Source organism: Ambystoma mexicanum, chromosome 8, assembly GCF_040938575.1.
Source record: "Ambystoma mexicanum isolate Mex_15411 chromosome 8, UKY_AmexF1_1, whole genome shotgun sequence".
Classification (NCBI taxonomy): domain Eukaryota; kingdom Metazoa; phylum Chordata; class Amphibia; order Caudata; family Ambystomatidae; genus Ambystoma; species Ambystoma mexicanum.
The window spans coordinates 188,241,386-188,262,678 of NC_090929.1; the positions used below are offsets into that span (position 1 = coordinate 188,241,386).

The window sequence follows — 21,293 nt, forward strand, 5'->3', positions numbered from 1 at the left end:
GCAGTGAACCATATGAATTAAGAGAAGAGGCCACGCACAATAAAAAGTGTGCCACTAAACATGGCATAAACTTTATTTGATTTGCCCCTGTGTTAGTTAAGATTTTCATAGTAACTATATTTTCATAGTAATGATAAATCTCCCTGACCTGTGTCAACCCAAGAACCTTTTGCTTGCTGGTGGATTATTTTGTCCTTATACCTCAGTTAGTGGGAACCTTTTTCCACACTCGAGTCTTTTACTCTTTTTATGGGAGTCATTTTTCAGATTATCCAAAGTGTCACATACTGCCTATTGTCGCTGGGTTGCCCTTCTGGCTCCCCTTTTTACTTTCTCTGGCTAACCTTGTGAGAACCACAGTTCCCAAGGATTAGGTGAGACCAGCACCCCCCACCATATGTGAAGTGCTGGGGGTATCCCTTTTTGGGGAGGTAGTGGGTATCCCCTTTCTCATTCTAAATGAGACATGTATGTTACAAGTACAAACTTACCTTTAATGGCTGGTGGCAGTGAACCTTTTTATTAATTCAGTGCACCTCGACTGCTGTTTCCACAGACTCGGCAAAGGCACCCATGGGTGCTTATTTGACCAAAATTGCCCCAGTCTTCTTTTCTCTCCATTTCAGTGTTCCTTGTCCTTTCTTGTTCCTTCCCCTGACCTTCAGGATGGGAAAATCCTTTGCATCAATTTTGTCTTCAGCTGGAATACTCTGGATTCCCCACCCAGACTCCAGAGTGTCTGAAGGCAGGAAGCGAGGCAGGAGTCCAAAACTACACAGCTCTTTGTCTTCCAGCTAGACTGCGAGAATCCAGTTCAGACTGGGAGGCTAGCTGTCCTGAAAGGACCGTCAACCCTCCCAACCCCCAAAGTTTGAATGTTGTTGCATGGCTGTTTGATTGGTCCGATCCTGGAAGCTGAAGTAGTCGACCACCAGAACCGAAACGAAAGAGGAGGAAGAAGAAGAAAACACAACCGAGACGATTTCCAGCAACCAGAGAGCCTGCTGTTACCCTTCCTTCCAATCGACCTGAGGACTCCGAAAACGACGACCCCGAACCAGCGCTTGGTGAGACCCACTACACTCAAAGACCTGCATTCTGAGCCATCCCACATCGTGCTGCGACCTTGCAGGGCTGCAATACGCAATACCCTGGGACCTCGAGCCCAGCAGTGCAGTCTTCCGAATTCCAAATCTTGCTGAAACTTGTGGGCATCTTGCTAGACCTCCAGAGATTTGAATGGAGTCTGAAAAGTCCCCTCACCACAGAGTGCTGGACTTTGCAAACGACCAGAATGCATACGACGAGAATACGACCAGCGACATTCATCTTCTTCTGGCTCCTGAAAAGGGCACCAAAACAGCAGAACCACATGCAGCCACAAAAACTCTTGCCTGGAGCCTCCCTGGTTGATCCTTCCAGGGTCCTGTTTTCAGTCTACATAACAAGAAATCTGGGTTTTTGGCTGGAAATCCCCAAGTCCTCATGTTGCAAATTCTTCTGTGCTGAGATACTATGTTGGTTAGGTATTACTTGCCTTAAGTCTTGTGATTCCTGTGTAGTTTTGGGGTGTCTATGGGAGTTCTCTCATCCAGTTCACCCAGGCCACTGATGGAATCCTCCTAGGGTCTTCTATGAAGTCCCTGCACCCTCAACTAACTTTGAAAGTGAGATACTTACTTGTTATGAACAGTCTTCCTCAGGAACCCTGACTTTGCTTGCAACTGAGCCCCATCTCCCCCTGCCCTGGCTACGTGGCCACGGACTAATACATGATCTCTACGTGCTCCTGCTGATCCTACATCGATCCGGACAGACTGAGCCTGCATAGACTTGCAGTTTTGAAGCTGCAGCTCTGTTGCCATGAGAGGCATACTGCGGTTGGAATGCCATTAAAAACTGTGCACGGGGTGCAGTATTATGAGCCGGAGAAGTTAACGTAAGCTGAGCGATGGAAGATACAAAAGGGCCCCCTGAAGAACAAAGAAACAAACTTTGCCATGGCCACACAGAGATAGTGAGGAGCTGTGCTGCTAGCCACAAGCAGATTCCGCTCATTAAACAATGACCGGAGTGCCAGGGTACGACAGCAGCATCTACAGCTAACAAGCTCCAGAAGTCGGCAGAGATGCAGCGGACATCTTATCGAGTGGATACAAAGTATTTCCGCGTGATGGAAGGATTGGTTGATTTGAATGCGAGCGCACGGTGACACAGCAGCGGATGAAAGCAGGAAACTTTCCGATCGGGAACACATGCACACAGGAAAAGTTGGAGAGACAGGTGTACACTGCAGCGGACGAGGTACGGGGTAATCATATGCCCAGGAGGCGGATCCCCATGCACGCGGATAGATGCACAATTGCATTCAAACACTGAACGCGATATCTGCACTGGACATGAGGCCTCGGAAGAACTAATGAATTAGAAAGTGAAATAACGTTGATGGGCGCAATACAAGCTGAAGCGGAAGGGGGCTGAGACTAAAGCAGAGATGTACAGCAGACCCCAGTCATGATATCGTTTTATTGCACACCCACAGTGCTGAATTTACATGTGTACAGAAGCGAACATTGGAAATAATAGCCCGACTCTTACACGAGCAGTACCTCTAAGTGGCCAATGACGTACTGTGCTCAATACATTGTGCAGCACAGCCTGGTGGAGTGGTACAGTGGGGAGTGGGAGAAACAATAAGGCTGCCGTATACAGATGTGAGCAACAGGATTGGCAGCAGTGCAGCAACTAGAAGACAGTATCAAGCCGTGTACAAACCACAGACTGGAGGCGAGCCTCACCAAGGAGCGGCAGACATTGATGGAGGTGTGAAACATACTCGTAGGTACAGCACACTATAAACCAAACCACTGACGGTACAGCCCCCTAACTGGGAGCAGTACCCACAGGGGTAACGGGCTTGAGTGACTAAAACCTTTGGGGGGACAGCTGCTTACCGAGGCGCTGATGGATGGGTTGGCACCGTCAAGGATTATAAAATGCACGTAGGAGGCTGGACAGACCTAGCACTTTGTGCTCAACACTAGTTCTGCTAGCGGAGGATCAGCCCAGGCCTGGCTGGAGTAGTCACCCAGCAGACAAGGTGCAGAAGGAGAAGGGTGACGAGTGTGCACGAACTGAGGCGACCTGTTGGCCGACTTGTAACAGTGGGACAGCAGGAGTATGGCGGCTGCAGCTCGGTGGTAGTGCTGAGGCAGACCACTCATTGGAAGTGTAATACTTGGGCCAGCTGGCAGATCTGGATCGAACCACGAATCGCTTGAGCGCATCAAAGAGCGAGCACACGTGCAGTGGATGCACTGTAAGCCCCTGGTGTCGCCGGATACATAGGAGCTGAGAGTGAGGACAAGTCAGTAGCCTGAAGTGTGAAGACACAGTGGGCACCATGGCACCCGAGACAGAACGTTATCCTGACCCGAGCCTGCGTGGAACAGGGCACCACACGTGTGCTGCGACATAAAAGGGCACCCCATATCCAAGATATCTACCATGACGAGCAAAACACACACACAAGTAAAGGGAAGCAGTTGTCATTGGATGCGTTTGCCAAACCGACGCAGCCGACAGAAGGTGCCAAGCAACAGTTGCAAGATGCAAGTGAGGGAGATGCACCGGGAAGAATGGACTGGCAAATAGTTGAGGCCATCGCAGAACTAAGACGTCTTTGGAGTTTAAGATCGATGAAATGCAAATCGATATGAATCTCCCAAGACAAGATGTCAGGACGGTGGCGGAACGCACTGGGGTGCTAGAGGAAGAGGCGAAGGCTAACGCAAGTAGCTGTAAAGACAACACGCAGGAAATTTCTGTGTTGAAACAACAAGTGCGCAACCTCGAAAACAGAGTGGAGGAAGCAGAAGGTCGGGCACGAAGAAATAATGTGCATATAAATCGGACTCCCGGAAAGCGAAGAGGGCCAAAAACCTACTAACTACATCGAAGACCTGCTGCTGCAAGAAAAAGGGGGCGGAACACTCACTCAGGGATTCACGGTCGAGAGAGCGCATAGAGCCGTAACGAGGACGGTCCCTGGGAGCCCTGCCCTGTCAGAACCGTGAAGATATTGAATTAGAAGGCTAGAGAGAGGATCCTGGAACATTTCCGGAGTGTTAGGACCAATAGGAGGGAATCAGCATCTATCACAGCATACCCTGACTACACGTTTCAAGTGCAAAAACAAAGCATGAGCTATGGGACCGCTAAAAGAAGGTTATGAGGTGCCAATCTTAAATACAGGTTACTGTACCCAGCGAAAATGAAGGTTCTGCATAAAGACAAGGCCATGTTCTCCGAGACGCCAGAAGATGTGTGCAGTTGGATGCACTTGCTAAATATTCTGGAGGCGCGACCCGATCAGAGGCGAGAAGGAAGTGATAAGTGAAGCTACACAGGTTTTTTAATGTACCAGTGTAATGTTGTAAGGGGCTAGCAAATATAGAAGCGGTAGAGATAGTTGGACTGATAAGCATGTGCGTTTACACTGATAGCAAAATGCAAGAGACACAAGCACAGCGTAAGGGTACGCGGTGTGGAGAATCACTCTTTAGGTTAGTTGTGGTAGGTTACTAGTAGTCTAGTATCCTTCTGCTGCACCCAGAGTACCGGCAATAGGCTGAGAAACAGGCGAGATGCGGGGTAGCCGGAGATTGTTATGGAGCTGGGCAACAGTTGGATGGGGTGGGGGGGTAGTTCTAGGGGAGTTGGCCTACGGACATTCACTCAGTATGAAAAAAGGGGGCGCACTGGAGGGAAGAGGTCCAGTACGGGTAGACAACATGGGCGAATTTAGGAGAACTAAGCGGAACGCGAGGGGTTTGAATAGCTATATTAAGAGTAACCGAGTGATGATTTAAGGCATCACAAAATAGACATACCGCTTTTGCAAGAGACCCACTTGACAAAAGAAGCAAGACACCATGAAACGGAAGTGGAGCGGGAGTCGGGACGACCCTGGGTTCTGCATACTCGGCGTATGCTAGAGGGGTCCTAATTTTGATAGCACCACATGTCCCATTTAAGATACTGCAGACCTTCCTAGACAATGATGGCAGGAAGGTAATCATTTGCGGTCTGGTGGAAAATAAGGAAATGTGCATCATTAATGTATACACCCCGAACCAGGACACTGCGGCCTACTTTAGAGCCCTATATCCCAAGATCAGTCCATATAGAGATGGGGCAGCGATAAAGGGAGGTGACTTCAATTGTACCTTGGACCCGACATTAGACGGATCGGACAGCAAGATTACCAGTCCGACCCAATCTGCCAAAGCCCTGAACACACTGATACATACATTCAAGTTACTAGATGAATGGCAGATGAAGCATCCACAAGACCGAGAATGCTCTCATTATTCAGCCCCGCAGAACTAACACACCAGGTTAGACTATGTGTTCATGGAGGAGATTCCATTAGTGATGTTTTACCAGCAGAGTACAAAGCGAGGGTTCTTTCGGATCATGCTCCCCTGGTAATGTCATGGCAGGTCATCTCTCCCCGAGCTAAAATCCCGACATGGAAACAGAGAGTTTAAGCGTTAAGAGATACAGGGTTAAGAAAGGGCATAAGGACCGAAGTGAAAGATTATTTTGGAAATAACACGGGCAGTGTCACATCAGCGGGTATGTCAAGATGGTGTTTAGGGGGGGCGGCCATAGCTAAATCAAAGGTATGCAAGACATTATAACAAGGGACTTACAAAAAGCGAAAAAGACATCCGAAACGATCATGAAAGTAGGGAGCAGATCCCTAGAGGAAGCTGAAGAAGTGGCCAGCTTGCAAGGGGAATGCAGGGAACACTGGGAAAGGTTAAGTAAACTCAGTTGTAAGAAATACATTGAGAGACAGCATGCAGAAGGGGATAACCCGGGCAGGTCACTGGCCTGGTTATATAAGAGTGAAACCGCTAGGCAGACTATCAGGGCAGTGAAGGGAGCAGGGTACGCTGCAGGAGATCCAGGGGAGGTGTGAATACATGTTTCTATGACTATTACAAGCATTTGTATGAAGTGTCTGAGGACAAGGAAGGTTTGGATATACAAGAGGCATTGACAAGAGATTAATTTTCCCAAATACAGACGGAAGAGTGTGAAAGTCTTGAGCTCCCCATTACGCTAGAAGAACTGGAGTATGTGATTAAAAAAAAAAACGTCCAATCCAAGGTACAGATGAGCTCCCCTGAGAATTTTATAACTAATATATGTTGGAAATAATGCTCCCATTGCTAGCAATGCCGAATGAGGCATTAGACGTAGGTAAGCTACCGGAGTCCCTGCGAGAGTCAATTATCCCACTCCTCAAACCGAATAAGCCAGAAACAGAGTGTGGTTCTTACAGACCCCTCATTGTTAAACCAAGACGGTAAGATTTTAACAGCAGTTATGGCAAATAGATTATACAAAGAAGGGGACACAGGAGTTCGCAGTAGTTACATTGGATGCAGTGAAAGCGACAGCCCTGGCTGCTGGTGGTCCTGAAAGAATACAGTATTGGACCCACGTACCTTAAGTGGGCGCAGCTGCTGTACAATGCGCCAGTAGCGAGAGTCAAGACAGGTTCCACCATCTCTAAGCAATGGCAGTTGGATACGAGACAGGGATGCCCGTGGTCTCCAATGCTCTTCATTTTGGCACTGGAACCATTAGCGGTGTACTTGCGGCCAGAGTATGGAGAAGTGGGTATCGGTACTGGGGGATGGGGACATTTGATTTCACTTTATGCGGATGACATGCTCCTTTATTTGTAATACCCCGAAGAGAATCTACAATATTTTTTAGATGGGATGTGACGATATGCTGCATTGTCAGGTATAACGATTAATCCGCAGAAGTCGAGCCAGTTTCCCCTGGGGGCGTACGTCGGGAAACCTATACAGATTGCTGGTATAACCGATTAAGTGGGAAACTGAAACATTTAGGTACTTGGGGATAGATGTATATTACGACCCTAAATTAGAGCATACACAGAACAAGGAAAAGGTGGTGTCCAGGACTGAGAATTGTATGACATTCTGGACTAAGTTACCTTTGTCCATGATGGGGCGTGCGGCATTATTAAAGATGGTGGTGCTGCCAAGAGTACTACACTGCTTCGCTAATGTCCCGTTCGTGATACCAAAGAGGTTTTTTTTACAAAATTACACAGCATATGCAGGAGCTTCATATGGCACAATCTAGGTGTACAGTGGCATTGTGGAAGCTTCAGAACCCGCATGACCCGGGGGGTATAAAATTACCCAATTTCGAAGTATACTATTTAGCTAGCCAACTGCAATTTGTGGCCAAGTGGCTGTCCGAGGAACAGTCATCTGAATCTAGACTACTACGTGCAGAGTAAGCCCCGCTCTTCCTAAACGACGTAATATGGTCACCCAACGAGGGCGCGATAAAAGAGCACCTAGTGTTAAGTCTAAGAAGCACGATGTGGTGCAAGGGAAGCTATATGATGGCTAATCCTGCTCCGTATTCCCTGCAGATACTGCTGGTGGCATTGGGTGGGTTGGATGAACAGGTTAGGCTAAACATCAGGGGAAGGTGGTACCCAGTGGGGATAGCAACGGTGGGTGATGTGCTTAAGGAAGGCGGGCCCAAAACCTCCGAAGAGCAGATGGAAGACACTGGGTTACACCAAGGACAATTCATCACGCACTCCAGACGCCTGAAGGTCATAAAGGGCAGATGGCCAGATTCCGAGATACCCCCCCACAGTCGGATGAGACCACAGAAACATTTTATGATGTGTTGGAAGGGGGGACATGAGGTCTCACAGATATACAAGTTATTGATGTCCAAGGTGGGGAGGGAGGTAGTACATACGAGGCTGGACTGGGAGAAAGACATACGAGAACCAATGTCTGACAGGATGTGGAGTAGAACGATGGGGTATCACAAAAAGGTGTCCAGAAATGTGCGGCTACAACAAATACAATGTGACCCGCAGAGCATATTTGACCCTGAACAAAATAGCTAAGTGCCCATCAAGCAGGAATCCAGACTTGTCCAAAGTGTGGAGAGGTGAGCATGGAATTAGTACATATGTTTTGGGGGTGCACAGAGATAAGCAGGTTTTGGGGAGAGGTAGCCCAAATCATGGCCGAGGCTGTGGGATCCCTGTGGCTTGTCTCCTGGAAGGCTTCCCTAGACCCAAGCGGGCCAAGCATGTAAGCAAACTTAAGTATCTAGCATATGTACTTGCAAGGTAGAGGATACTAGAATAGTTAGTTGGGAAGGAAGCAGTGGAACGTAGCAGGGACATAGGCCAGAATGGGAAGGGGGGAATATGCATATGACCAAGTGTATTTGGTTGGTGTTGATCATTGGTTTGATAATCACTATAAAAAACGTTTTTAAAAAAATAATAAAGTGTTCCGAATAAGGTTGTATGCTTCGGTCTGTGTACCTCCAAGCATAGTGTTGTGTTTTTTTATAAGCGGTTTATATGATCTGCGATAGCACTTCTTCCCCGCAAGATTTATCTGGGCCTACTTGTAATTAAATAAGCCATTTAGTTTTTTACAATACACAGTGTCTCAGTGTTTCTTTGGACCATACGTGTATTACAATGTGTTTGTACTGATTCTACAGTCCCCTCGCCCTCCTAAGATAAACCTGGCTGATCGGTCTACGCTATCATGAACTCGGGTGGTACAGCCTTATACTAAGAGTGGAGTCTTGTACCGTCTCAGTTGAATGGTTTTATTAAGCCCTTAGATGGACTTCAGAAAAACTGTCCTAACACCCTGTGAGCCAATGTTTGCACTTGAAAGATAAGGATATGGCTTTATTACTTAGAGCCAGTTAACATAATGGCAGGTGGTCACTGGTCATTCTTTAAAATGAATGCAACAACGATCTTGGCCAACGCTGTACTTATTTTGGTAGCTGAATAAAAGGCATCACTTCCCATAAAAACACAATGACTGAGATAACTAACCCATTTTTAGCAAATCATTGATTTTAAAAAAGTGTCCATAAACCATAACTAATACATCCATCACATTCAGCGATTCAAAAAAGGACAGTACGACTATCTGCAGACCACCAAGCTACAGAGTCAAATCTTTAACTATTGCTTTGAATTTGAGATTAATTTAATCAAAAACTGTGTTTTGGAAGGTGGTATCCTGAAGCATATAAAATTGCAGAATGGCTGTTGTGACACACTATGTCTCCTAATCAAAACTAAAGCAGCGACTAACCAATACTATCTAAAGGGTGACATTTTTATCAATTCTGGTGCTAATCTCATCATGTGGAACCCCACTAAACTAGAAAAACCTAAAGTTATAGCCGAGTCTGTGTTACTTCCGTTCTCGGAGAAGTGGCGTGCTCATGCTGCATATAATACTCATTTGATAAAGAGATGATAAGAGCACTAATGACCATTGGAATAGAGAAAGCCCCTAGACGATCAAATATGACCATCAAATCCAAATTAGAAAAAAAAGGGACTTGGACAAGATATAGCCACCCACTAAAAGACTAACAGAAAACAAGGAGAAAACGGCAGAACTTACCATAATAGCTGAAGCCATTAAGAGATCTTATCGCTGTTGGTTACGAAAATACAAGGCAAATTCTAAAAGAAAATGATCTGTGGCTGCATTTGGAAAATCATGCTAGATCCAATAATAACAGGAATATGGTCTGTCATGAATGACCGCCAAGCGCAATCTTCCTATTAATAGCGTGAGTGAAGCTAACTGGAAGATCCATATTCAAAATTCTAGGAAGTGATGAACCCGCTGACAAAACAAACAATATGATATAGCAAAATGGGTATGCAAGTCCACAGTCTCCGAAATCTCAAAAATAATCATGCACCTTCCAACATCTAGGGCAGTTGACCCAGATGGTACAGGCAATGGACTTCTGCGATTATCACATGGACTCTGGGTGAATGCATTATACACTCTCTTCACCCATATTGGCCAGAGCGGTAAAGTCCCAGCGAGTTAAAAGCGTAATATTGCCGATCCAGAAAAAGGGGCGCTAGAATGATCAGCTAAATTACTGCATGCTAGACATTCCCACAAAAATCTTTGCAAATCTTTGCTAAGGTGCTACTTAAATAACTAAATCAGGGGATATACGAGAATAAAAATCTGTTTGCCCTATCAAACAGGATTTAGAAACAAATCCAGCACTAGACGCAACCAATTAACACTAGCTAGCGCCATTGAACATGCCTGGGAGTGCCGTCATGTGTATGGGGCATTCATGGATTTCAGTGCTGCGTTGGATACAATATTAAGGAACCGGCTATGTAACAAATTGAGAGCATGGAAGATTCCACCTGGTTTGCTGTCCATGATTAAGTTGCTCTACTACGTCACCTCAGAGCATATAATATTCAATGGTGAGTGGTGAGTAAGTGGTTACTTTCTGACAGCACGAGTTAAACAGGGCTGCATTTTAGCAGCCACAATGTTCAACTTATACTTAGCTAACTTGGCATTGACCCACAATTCTGTAAGAGCATGCCCGCTAAAAATAGGACCCCTCCAGTTTGACTGGCTTGGATATGCGGAGGACTTGTTTTTAGTAGACTACATGGCATCAGCGCTACAAGCGAAGCTTGATTGTTTGGGTGTCTTTGCAAAGGAAAATAGTCTAAAGATAAATATAGAGAAAACCAAAATTCTCACCTTTATGGGCAAAGTAAAGACTCACAAACTTAACCGGACATCCTGGCGCCTTGATCAGAAAATCGTAGAAATAGTCAAGAGCTACAAATATTTACTGGTATACCTCGAAGATATAGCGAAGTGGGATATTCAATGGGATGAAATGAAAAATAATGTATGAAGAAGTGTCATGCCATTAGCCACTTTATTGGTAACCAAGGAAGATGTTGCATTAAGACCATACTTTATATTCAGCTAAGATTGTTCCATGCATGCTTTGTGGAATTGAAATTTGGGCTGACTTGAGGACAAGATTTTTCACAGCGTTTAGAATTGCCAAAGGATATTCCATGTGAATACCCATCCCTGGAATTCAATCTCATGAGCATAGTAGCCAGAATAGAATACAAGCTCACTACTATTTATGAGACTCTGACTCAACTGGATAATGATTCCATTATGGTAAATATAATGGAAGCCCATACTGGTACAGCAGGAGATATGTTCAGAAGTCTTGGCCATTTGAAGGCTATACACCATAGGTGGACCCATGTCAAAGCGTACCGAGCCACCGGCTATCCACTGTAACCTGAAAAAGTAAAGTAAAAAAGCTATTACGGTGTCTTCATACAGTCGTTTCAAGCTTGGCATGAAGCCCCGTTATGGAGAATTTTCATTTCTGTGCTCAATTCCTCCCACCTTAGAGACCCCCAGCTCTTTTGATGGACTTTTTTAATTTTAACCCTGGAGTAAATGAGCCCTTTTTCTCACCCTCATGTGTTTTGACCTGATTTGAATTATATGTTCCCTTTGTTTTTGGAGTCTGACAAACTCCATAGGCATCTAATTTTTGTATGGCGACACTGCACCATCGGTGCAGTGTCAAAGAGAAATCCCTTAGATTTCTCATAAGGTTTAAATACCTTTTCTTGCGTGAACTACTGTTCCCAAGAAAGTAAAGTGAAAATTGCTTTACTCTCCTTTTCTCTTTCTAGGTCCAGCACACACCATGTTACGTGGAGTGCTGGGGGTTTACTTGGTAGCCCCTTATCATACCGACTCATGTAACATTTTTTATGTTACCCTCACTACTTTAAATATGGCTGGTGGCAGTGGTTTAATATTTTCCTACCATTGTGCTTTTCTACCGCACGATCCACAACTGCAGCATAGCGCCCATGGGTGACCATTTTGTCAAAATGGCCCGGTCTTTTTTCACCATTTTCTGTTTGTGAGGTCTTTCTTGGGTTTTACTCTGCGTGCCAAGCATGGTTTGAGCCCTTTGTTCGTTTTGTCTTTGGCGGGCTTCAGTACTGAAACCCGATTTAGGCTCCAGTGTGTCTGATAAAACCTACTGAAGACTAAGTTGATCTCGCTTTGTGCCCTCCATTTCTCCCTGCAGTAATCCTTGATAGAGCTAATTTATTTATTTATATAGCGCCCCAAGCCCGGAGGCATCTAGGTGCTTATGAAACTGGTTACAGTGATTATGGTTACAGGACAGAATGCACAGGACGTAATTACATCATAGAAAGCAGTACAGAAGGTAATTACATCACAAGCAAAAGTGCAAAAAGAATTCTAGCGGGCACATTCATGGAGCCCAACCCCATGTTGCAGGGCGGCTGAGACAAAGATTTCAGTAAGGGCAAGTGGGCACAAGGGGACATCTGAGCTCGGTATAGGGTTCAGGCACACAGGCATATGAATACAAGAATGGGATGACAGCAGGCTACATGCTTAGGCACATGCATACAACAGGGGGACAGTAGGGTACAGGGTTCAAGCACACAGGCACATGCATATAACAGGGTCGGGGAGGAATAGTAGGGCACAGGGTTCCAGCACACAGGCATATGCATACAACAAGGGGTGGGGGACAGCAGGGTACCGGGTTTCATCTGAGAGCGTCCGGGTAGCAGACAGGGGCCTTTGTTGTGGTCCCTCGAAGGAGTGGGCCAGCTAAGCCTCCCGGTTCTGGATTGGGCTATTGAAGTTTTCGGATAGCCAATAAGCTGCCAGGAGGAAGTTGGGAGACACTGATAGAAGCTTCTACAGCCCCTTCACAGCAGCAGCGGCCAGCTTCCAACTGCCACGAGGACGGCAAAACAAAGGCTCCAGAATTGGAGTATTCCTCAAACATGCAGCCAAACAGGGGAAATTAGGCACACAAAGGTGCAAGGAAGCGCAGAAGCAGTCACGCTATATTCCACATTTAGGTGCAAAAATGAAATTAACATTTCTTTTTTTCCTGCTTTCCCCCCCTTCTCTTTTCCACTCGGCGCAGCCGGGCCAGCCCCCTCCCAGGTCTATCCCCACTCTCATGAAGTTTATCTGTATATTTAGCGCAATCATATTTACCCAACCACTCCCAGTCCGCAATACATGCCTGTCTCAGCTCGGTACGCTTTTCCTCATGTCCCACAGTTCGTTCAGGAGCATTCGCCAGGTCCTCAATCTCCGATTCTTATTGCGCAGTAGGTCTCTGCATATGCACCCATGTTACTAATCCCCCCCAACACTTACCACTTTAAATGATTCCCACAAGGTCTCTGCACTGCCCACACTCCAATTGTGACTCCAATATGAGCCCTAAACAGACAATCAAGCAGTGCTTCTGCTCTCAGTCGCCATGTCAGGATTGGCAGCTTCCCGATAATACTTGGCTTTATATTCTGCCATGATGAAGTGCCCATGAACATGTAATCGATGCAGGTGTGCACCCCATGTGGGCTGGAGTAATAGGAATACCCCCTTTTGTCCCTGTATAGCTGTCACCAAATGTCTACCAACCCAAACTCCTGCAGCAGGATACCTAGTGCCCTAGCCAGGGAAGACGGCTTGTTATGGCCATCATCCGACCTATCCAGCCCAGGGTCTTACGTACAATTAAAGTCTCCTCCCCATATCCACAAAGCTCCCCGATACCATGCCAGTCTGGAATACAGGGACTTGAATAAGGAGGTGGCATCATGATTTGGGGCGTACGTGTTATGTAAATCTTCTGTTGTTCCAGAAACCTGTGCACAATGATCATCCTGCCCTAGCTGCCCCGCTTGGATTCAACAAGCCTAAAGGGCACCGAGGGGGCCACCCATATGATCGTACCCCTGTCATATGCAGAGTAGCCAGACCCATATGCATGCCCCCCCACTTCTTAATGAGTGTGGCCTGTCTAGCCTCCGTGAGGAGTGTTTACTGCAGGGGTGCAATGTGTACCCCCTCGCGGCGCAGTGCACCCTGTTATGCTCGATGAAGCTGATAAGTCCCCTAACTTTCCAGGAAATATGTCACTCATCCGAGTATTGCAACTTCCACAAGCCCTGGTGTACCACTCGACATTCCACAGCCCCCCCCCCCTCCAACCACCCAGTCCAAATCCATAAAGGCCTGTCACCTGCATCCAGCCATCTCAGGGGCCCCCAACCTTCCCACTTCACGGCATTTCCCTCAACCCCAAATCTGGGTACTTTGAGCACGTGGGTGCGGTACCCCGGTGCCCCAGACAGGGAGACTGGAGAAAGCAGCATGCATTCAAAACCATCCCCAAACTAAAACCAGCCCCCAAACATCCCCAACAACCGCCCATCGATAGCTCGTTCAGGCGCAGCCGATCCCAGGGCCCATGTCTTTTGTGCAGCGGCTAGGTACCAGGGTCTATCACCCAGAAAAAAGAAGTGGAAGGAGGGTGCACTGTAACCAGTGGTGCTACCCACACTGTAGTCACAAGGATTACCAGTGCCTTTACTGGTCTCCCTGTGATCACACTCTGCTATCCCCCCACCATAATAAAACTCCATGACGTCTTCTGATAGGAGCTGCACTGCCTGCAATCAGGTCGCCGCCTCGGGCCGTCCCAGGAGATGAGCAACCCCCAACGTGTCCATACCGGCATGCGTGCCTTCAATGGTATCAAAGAAATGAGAAGTGCCATTATGGAGAATCTTTGGTCTGGCTGGATATATCAGCATGCATCTCAGTTCTGCACGCCGTCGCTCCTTCGTGGGGCCAAACAATGTCTGCTGCTTCTGCACCTTGAGCCTGTAGTCACGGTACAACGCTATTTTAGCTGACCTTCTCTCGATGGTCCCTCCTCGTCTGGAGAAAGCAAGGATTCTCTTCCTGTCTTTGTAGTTCAAAATCCAACGGCATCCACACTTCTAGTCAAAGACAGATGGGCATGTTGCACCATGAAGCCATGCGCTAGGGCTCCAGGCCCTACCATGTATGTTGTGGGATCGTTTCCCTCCGCCCCCTCTAGTAGGCGTATGTTGATTGGCTGTGCCAAAGCAGGGCAGGCCCCTTTGCGTTATCAGTACAAGTATTACAGAGAGCCTGAACGTCTGTAGTGCGTGTGCGAAATGAGCCAGAAAACATGGCACCGATCCGTGGCCATTTTGGATATTCATTTCCATTTACCGCAATGAAACAGTAATGAAAGCCTACGTTTTCAGCTAGTAAACATGTATTTCTGCTGCGAAGACATGATCACATATTTATGTCAGAGGACAAGCTAGAAAGGGAGTCTGAGCACTCTTCAGGTGCAATGATAAGGGGCAGTGGGAACGACAGCACGGAGGGAAGATGGGCTTTATCCACTTCTAAATTGAATATTCCCCTCTGTGTGCGCCTCATGCTTTATTGTCTGCTCTTCGACCGAGGGCAGCATGGTAACCCATGAGGGGCGGGGATCGAAAGCAGCCCCATAAGAGACAAGTACAGCAAAGTACTGTTGGCTGTATTGACTGATACTGGACTCTGAACGAAAAGCTGAGCCTTTCAACTTTAACTTTGCTTATTCAGCTTGCAGAGTGGATCAGGTACTCGCATTTTGTTTTGCACCGGAGGACGTCTTTAACAGTGACCCCCCCCCCCCTGCCTGGCCTCTGACAAAGGGAAAAGGAGGTGTGTTTTGTTTGGTGGACCTGCCCCCCTGCCCTGCGACGCCTATCCGGCCCTTTAAAAATCTTGCAGTCTAGCGCACTCGCGCTGCACACCCGTGAAAAGTACAGCAAAGTACTGTTGGCTGCTCGCTGGTGAGGCTGGGTTGACTCAATTGAAAATGTATGTTTTCATTGAAATTTAGCAGGTTGATATGAGCAAGTAAGCGGTTGCTATACACTGTACTTTGAATTTATTGTGAAGATTTAGCTTCCCGTTGTGTCTAACAGTTGTCACGTGACTTTTTGGCTGTGCCTCCCCCAGTTAGCCTTCTCCCAACAACTCTACATTAGGAGTAGCACCAGCGCTTTCGTGTACGTGCATATGTGTTAGGGATTTTAAAAGGGTTGATTTAGCTGCTAGAGCGGGTGAGTGGTGAGGGGTGAGGCTTGAATGCAAGTGTTGACTTGTTTTGTGTACAAATTCATTGTGTAAGTGGTTAGCCGTGGTTGATCCTAGTGAAGTGTTGTGAATTCTTCCAATAAGTTGAGAAAATGTTTACCTTATGCACAGGCATGCCACCAAAAGGCGCTAGAAATTATGATTTTGACACTGTAATGCAGGGGTGCACAACTGATTTTGACAGAGGGCCGAAAGTACCCTACATGATGGCTATAGTGAGCCGAAAAGTAAATGTGGGTGGGGCGGTAGGCGTGGCAGGAGTCTTTTTCAACCCCTAATTTTTATTAAACACTATGCCCCAAGACACCCCTCCCCCTCAAGCAAACACTATGCCCTATAGCCCCCGCCCCTCATGCAAACACTATGCCCCAAGGCCCCCTACCCTCATGCAAACACTATGCCCCAAGGCCCCCTACCCTCATGCAAACACTATGCCCCATGGCCCCCACCCCTCATGCAAACACTATGCCCCATAGCCCCCACTCCCCGACCAAACACTATGCCCCAAGACACCCACCCCTCATGCAAACACTATGCCCCAAGACACCCAGCCCTCATGCAAACACTATGCCCCAAGACACCCAGCCCTCATGCAAACACTATGCCCCAAGACACCCAGCCCTCATGCAAACACTATGCCCCAAGACACCCAGCCCTCATGCAAACACTATGCCCCAAGACACCCAGCCCTCATGCAAACACTATGCCCCAAGACACCCACCCCTCATGCAAACACTATGCCCCATGCCACCGAGCATGCACCATGCATATACTCATACAGACCCCAACCCCCCACCCCTGCATACAAACCCACAAGCATACACCATGCACCCATACAGACCCCACCCCCAACTCACCATACAAACTCACAAGTATACACCCATACAGACCCGAACCCCCCCACCTCCAACTCAGCACACAAACTCACAAGCATACACCATGCACCCATACATACCCCACCCCCAACTCACCATACAAACTCACATGCGTACACCATGCATCCATACAGACCTGAACCCCCACCCCCTAACTCACCAAACAAACTCACAAGCAAACAGACCCGGACCCCCCACCACCACATACACTTCACTTGCACACAAACACATCAAACACATTCAAGCAGACCCGACACACCCTACCCCCGCATCTCAACATACACTGAACTTGCACACAAACACATTCAAGCAGACCCGACACACACCCCACCCCCGCATCTCAACATACACTGCAGACATACAAATACAAACACACCCCCCCACCTCCGCATCTCAACATACATACAAAAACAAAAAAACACAGTCAGGACGGACCCGAGACAGACACAAACATGCAGCCCCCCCCCCCAATGTACTTACCCAGACGTGCTGGAACGCTGGCGAGGCTTCTGACACTACGGCTGGCGTGTCAAGCAAGGCTGAAATGCCTTCCGGCATCAGGCCTTACTGGCCACGCCAGCCGTAGTGCTGGCACTCCATTGGTGCAGCGCACACGCACTACGTGGCTCGTAGGAGCTGCGTGGTTCATGTGCACTGAACCCATGAGGGCCAGTGTTTTGTCCGGCCCGAAAGACAACAAAGACTTTCCTAATGGAGGGCGGCCGATGCTGCTTGCGGGCCGCCCTCCATTAGGAGGGTCTTTGTGCCTCGCGGGCCGGACAAAACGGCATGGCGGGGCCGCAACTGGCCCGCAGGCCGTATGTTGTGCACCCATGCTGTAATGGTTACTCCCAAACGTGATAACAGCATCCCGAGCGCTCCACGCAGGAACGTATCACATTCCAGATTGATATCTAATATGCCGGATATTCGGAAATTCTACCAAGAATGCTCGTCTTTAAGTATCTCAACAAAAGTGGCATCTAATAGAAGGTGGGAAGGTAAATACTGCAATAGATTTATGCTAACCCTCCGATTCCCTGATGATGGCCTTCTCTCAGAAGGACCTTTTGGGTGAATTTGTCGTACCGGCAAAATCAGGGCCGGTCTTACCGCCCGCATTAAATAAAATAACCACTGTCCAGATTCATATACCGGTAACTGCCTGCCCTCAAGATGGTTTTAAAGGGGCAAAAGGAGAGACCGTCGAAATTGAGGAATTACAGAATGGATGTGGGGATATGTGTGTAGTGGAGGCTAATGGGCTTCTTGATTCGAACATGAATATTCATGATATGCAATCAGGTGAATTGGATGAAGGAGATCACCTATCGCAATCCCCAGTGATGTTTCCTGACTCACAACATGAGTCCTCAGTACTTTCAATTTCTTTTATACATCCTACACCACGACAAGGCAGGTTTAAAGAAATGGACATAAACAAAGGTGGAGGGCTAGCCTGACCATTAGGGACAGAAATGACTTTGCAGGCCATGAATACTGCCCTTTTTACACTGGCCAAACTATTTGAATCTTTAGACTCTCGTTTTACAGATCAAAACTTTTTAATTGAAAGAATTGGTTGAATCAAGATTGATAAATGATCAACGGGAAGTAAGGAATGTGCCGCCAATACAAGGGGACAATAAACAAAAAGAAATCATCCAAACTCAAATAGTAGAGGCTGTGCGAGCGATAATACGTTCTGATAAAGAAGAGCAAGCCAATGAGGTGGAGGCAATAGTTACAAAACCAAAAAAGAAAAAATGTAAATAATAAACAAAGGGTTGTGCAATGCATCAAGAAAAAGGTGAGGAAATTCTAGAGATAAAAATAAGGTAAATATCAATGTTCCGGAACATAAGGTGGTCACATCAGAAACTCCAGTTTATAACATATTCTCTGCTCAGAATCTGCAGTCACATTCTAAAAAAACTACTCATAGGTCTAAATCATTAACACAAAAGAAGGAAAAGAATCAGAAAATAACGAAGCTGCAGAAAAGTAAAAACTCCAGCCAATTTATAAAGTTATTAACCTTGCCTGATAAACGAGTACAGGATAAAAGTGCTGCAATTGTGAGAAAATATGCGGCAATAGTTAAAATAAAGGGCCTTTCAATGTAACACACTCAGGTTGCGATGGAAAAAAAAAAAAACAGACACCTCTCAATCTGAACTAAAATATGCCCCGTTCGATAATTTGGTGCTAGAAATTGGTAAAAAGAACGGGGAACAGGAGGGGGTTAAAACAATCGAGGTTAGAACTGGTGAGGTTGAACAATCTTCAGAAGTCAGACGACTTGAACTGTTTAGTCAAGAGAAATATCTGACATTAGAAGAGCGCAGAGAAGAAATTGAAAAATCACTGCAGCAATATTTGATACAACCGGTAATGTCCCCTAAACGCATGGATGAAAACCCCCCAAAGTGGTTGAAAGAGGGGAGAATGAATGTGTCCTTGAAGGCTCCGTCGAGTCATGTGGAATTGAATAGGGGGTTTGTCTGCAGGCAAGTTGGGGTGAGGTTATCCCAGATCCCCTGTGCCCAGAACACTCCCGGCATTAACAGAACTTTTAATGTGAGATACAGTGAAAAGAATGAGAGAATGAACGGCAGACATGGTAATTGTAATGACTTGACCCATGTAAGTTTGATAAAGCAATGCGGGGGGGGATGGTGTTTGAGGTGTACGATCTAAATAGATCTGTTCTAAACATTCTGGGAAATGTTCCACGGCTACAAAGTGTGAAGTCATCTGATCTAGCTCAAATTGAATTCATTCATGAATATGATATAACAGTTGTTAAGATCTGGATGATGTCTAATATGGTAAAGGATGTGATTTGGCAGGAAGGAATGGAAATCTATCAGATGGGGTTCATGCTGCTATATTTGGCTGAGAATAGGAAGAGAATTGAACTAACTCAATCGAAATCGTTCAGCATGCCTGAAGGTAAACCTTGGAACCAAAACCCAGTTTCAGTCTCGTATTCCAATATGCCTGTCAAACAATCACGAGTAGTGACCTTTGCAGCTAATGATGTAATGCAGAGGAGATGATAGCTAAATAACATCACAGAAAACCAACTTGTAAGGGCAGCATCTTGGAATACGAGAGGTAATGCACATTTGTCCTCCTCTTCTTGTGTACAACTGGAACAATATGATTTAGTAATGCTCCAAGAAGTATGGTTGGAATCTGTGCCAGTCTGGGAAAATTATCAATTGGAATAGATACCAGCGGCTAGTAAAAATCGTGGTAGACCTAAGGGGGGGTCTTTTGGTGGTACTTAAGACTGGAAATGGATGGAAGGTGATGCCGTGGCACTCCCCAAATAAGCATATTCAAGTTGTAAAAATTACTTGTGGCAAGAAAAACATAGCCTGTGTTAATATCTACTGGAATCATTTGGATATTAAAGAAAGTACCTTTTAAAAGATATGGGGGACTGTTTAGACTTAATAGCAAGAGATGCCACGATAAACCACACTATAGTGGCGGGCGATTTGAATATGAACTGTTTGACGAATGACAGAGGCAAACTATCGGCAACTGCTAGGCAATGGAACTTGCTAATGAGTGAACGAGGTCTAAATATGGTAAATGGTCCAATATCTGAAGACATTCCCCCTAAGCATGCTTGGCGCAGAGGCAAGTCAACATCTCTAATTGATTACATTTTTGTCGATAACAATATGTTCAATATGTTGACTGAGCTCATAATTTCAGAGCTTAAACAGAGTGATCACAGCATTTTGGCAATGAAATGTTGATATGGTGGGAAAGTCAGGGAATCATATCTCAACTCCGTAGTAGTTTCTGCAAAGGGCAATCGTTTCAGATGGACTCCGCCTATGTTATCAGACTTACTGAAAATCATCTCATACCCAAAAGATATGTTGGAGCCAAACCCATTATATCAAGAGGGGGAAACTATCTTCCGGCATTGCATTTATTCAAAAAGAAAAAAGTGTTAATGGGGGGCAGAATGATCATAAAACTCGTAGACACGCGAGTGATAATGAGGTGTCATTAAGATAAACGCAACTCAGGAAGGAGATATGTAGAATTACGACATGGGACCCTGTACTATGTAAAGCAGCAACTATTAAATTGAAGAACTCGTACAAAAATTGGCTAAAACAGCATTGAGCCCATATGATTTCTCAAGATGCAAAAATCATGCTATATTCACTGACAACTAAAAGCTCTGCTTTGATTTGGGGTTTGATAAAAAGTGTATATGTTCCTGTTCAATCGATTAGCCAAGTTAATGCTGTGCCGGAGGAAGTATGGACAGAGTATTATTCATCTCTATATGCGAGTAGTGTTTGGGCAAAACATTTACCAGGGAAGGTTCCTAAGGGATTAGTACAACTAAAAATCATGGAGGAAGATATATTATACTATATAAAGAAACTGAGCTCTT

General features: G+C 46.2%; 1 protein-coding gene across 2 annotated transcripts in view; it reads right to left on the reverse strand.

Annotated features, from left to right (window-relative positions):
• The window catches only part of MRPS2 (mitochondrial ribosomal protein S2), a 161,177-nt gene that overhangs the window by 133,052 nt on the left and 6,832 nt on the right, over nt 1-21,293 (reverse strand). The window lies entirely within an intron of this gene.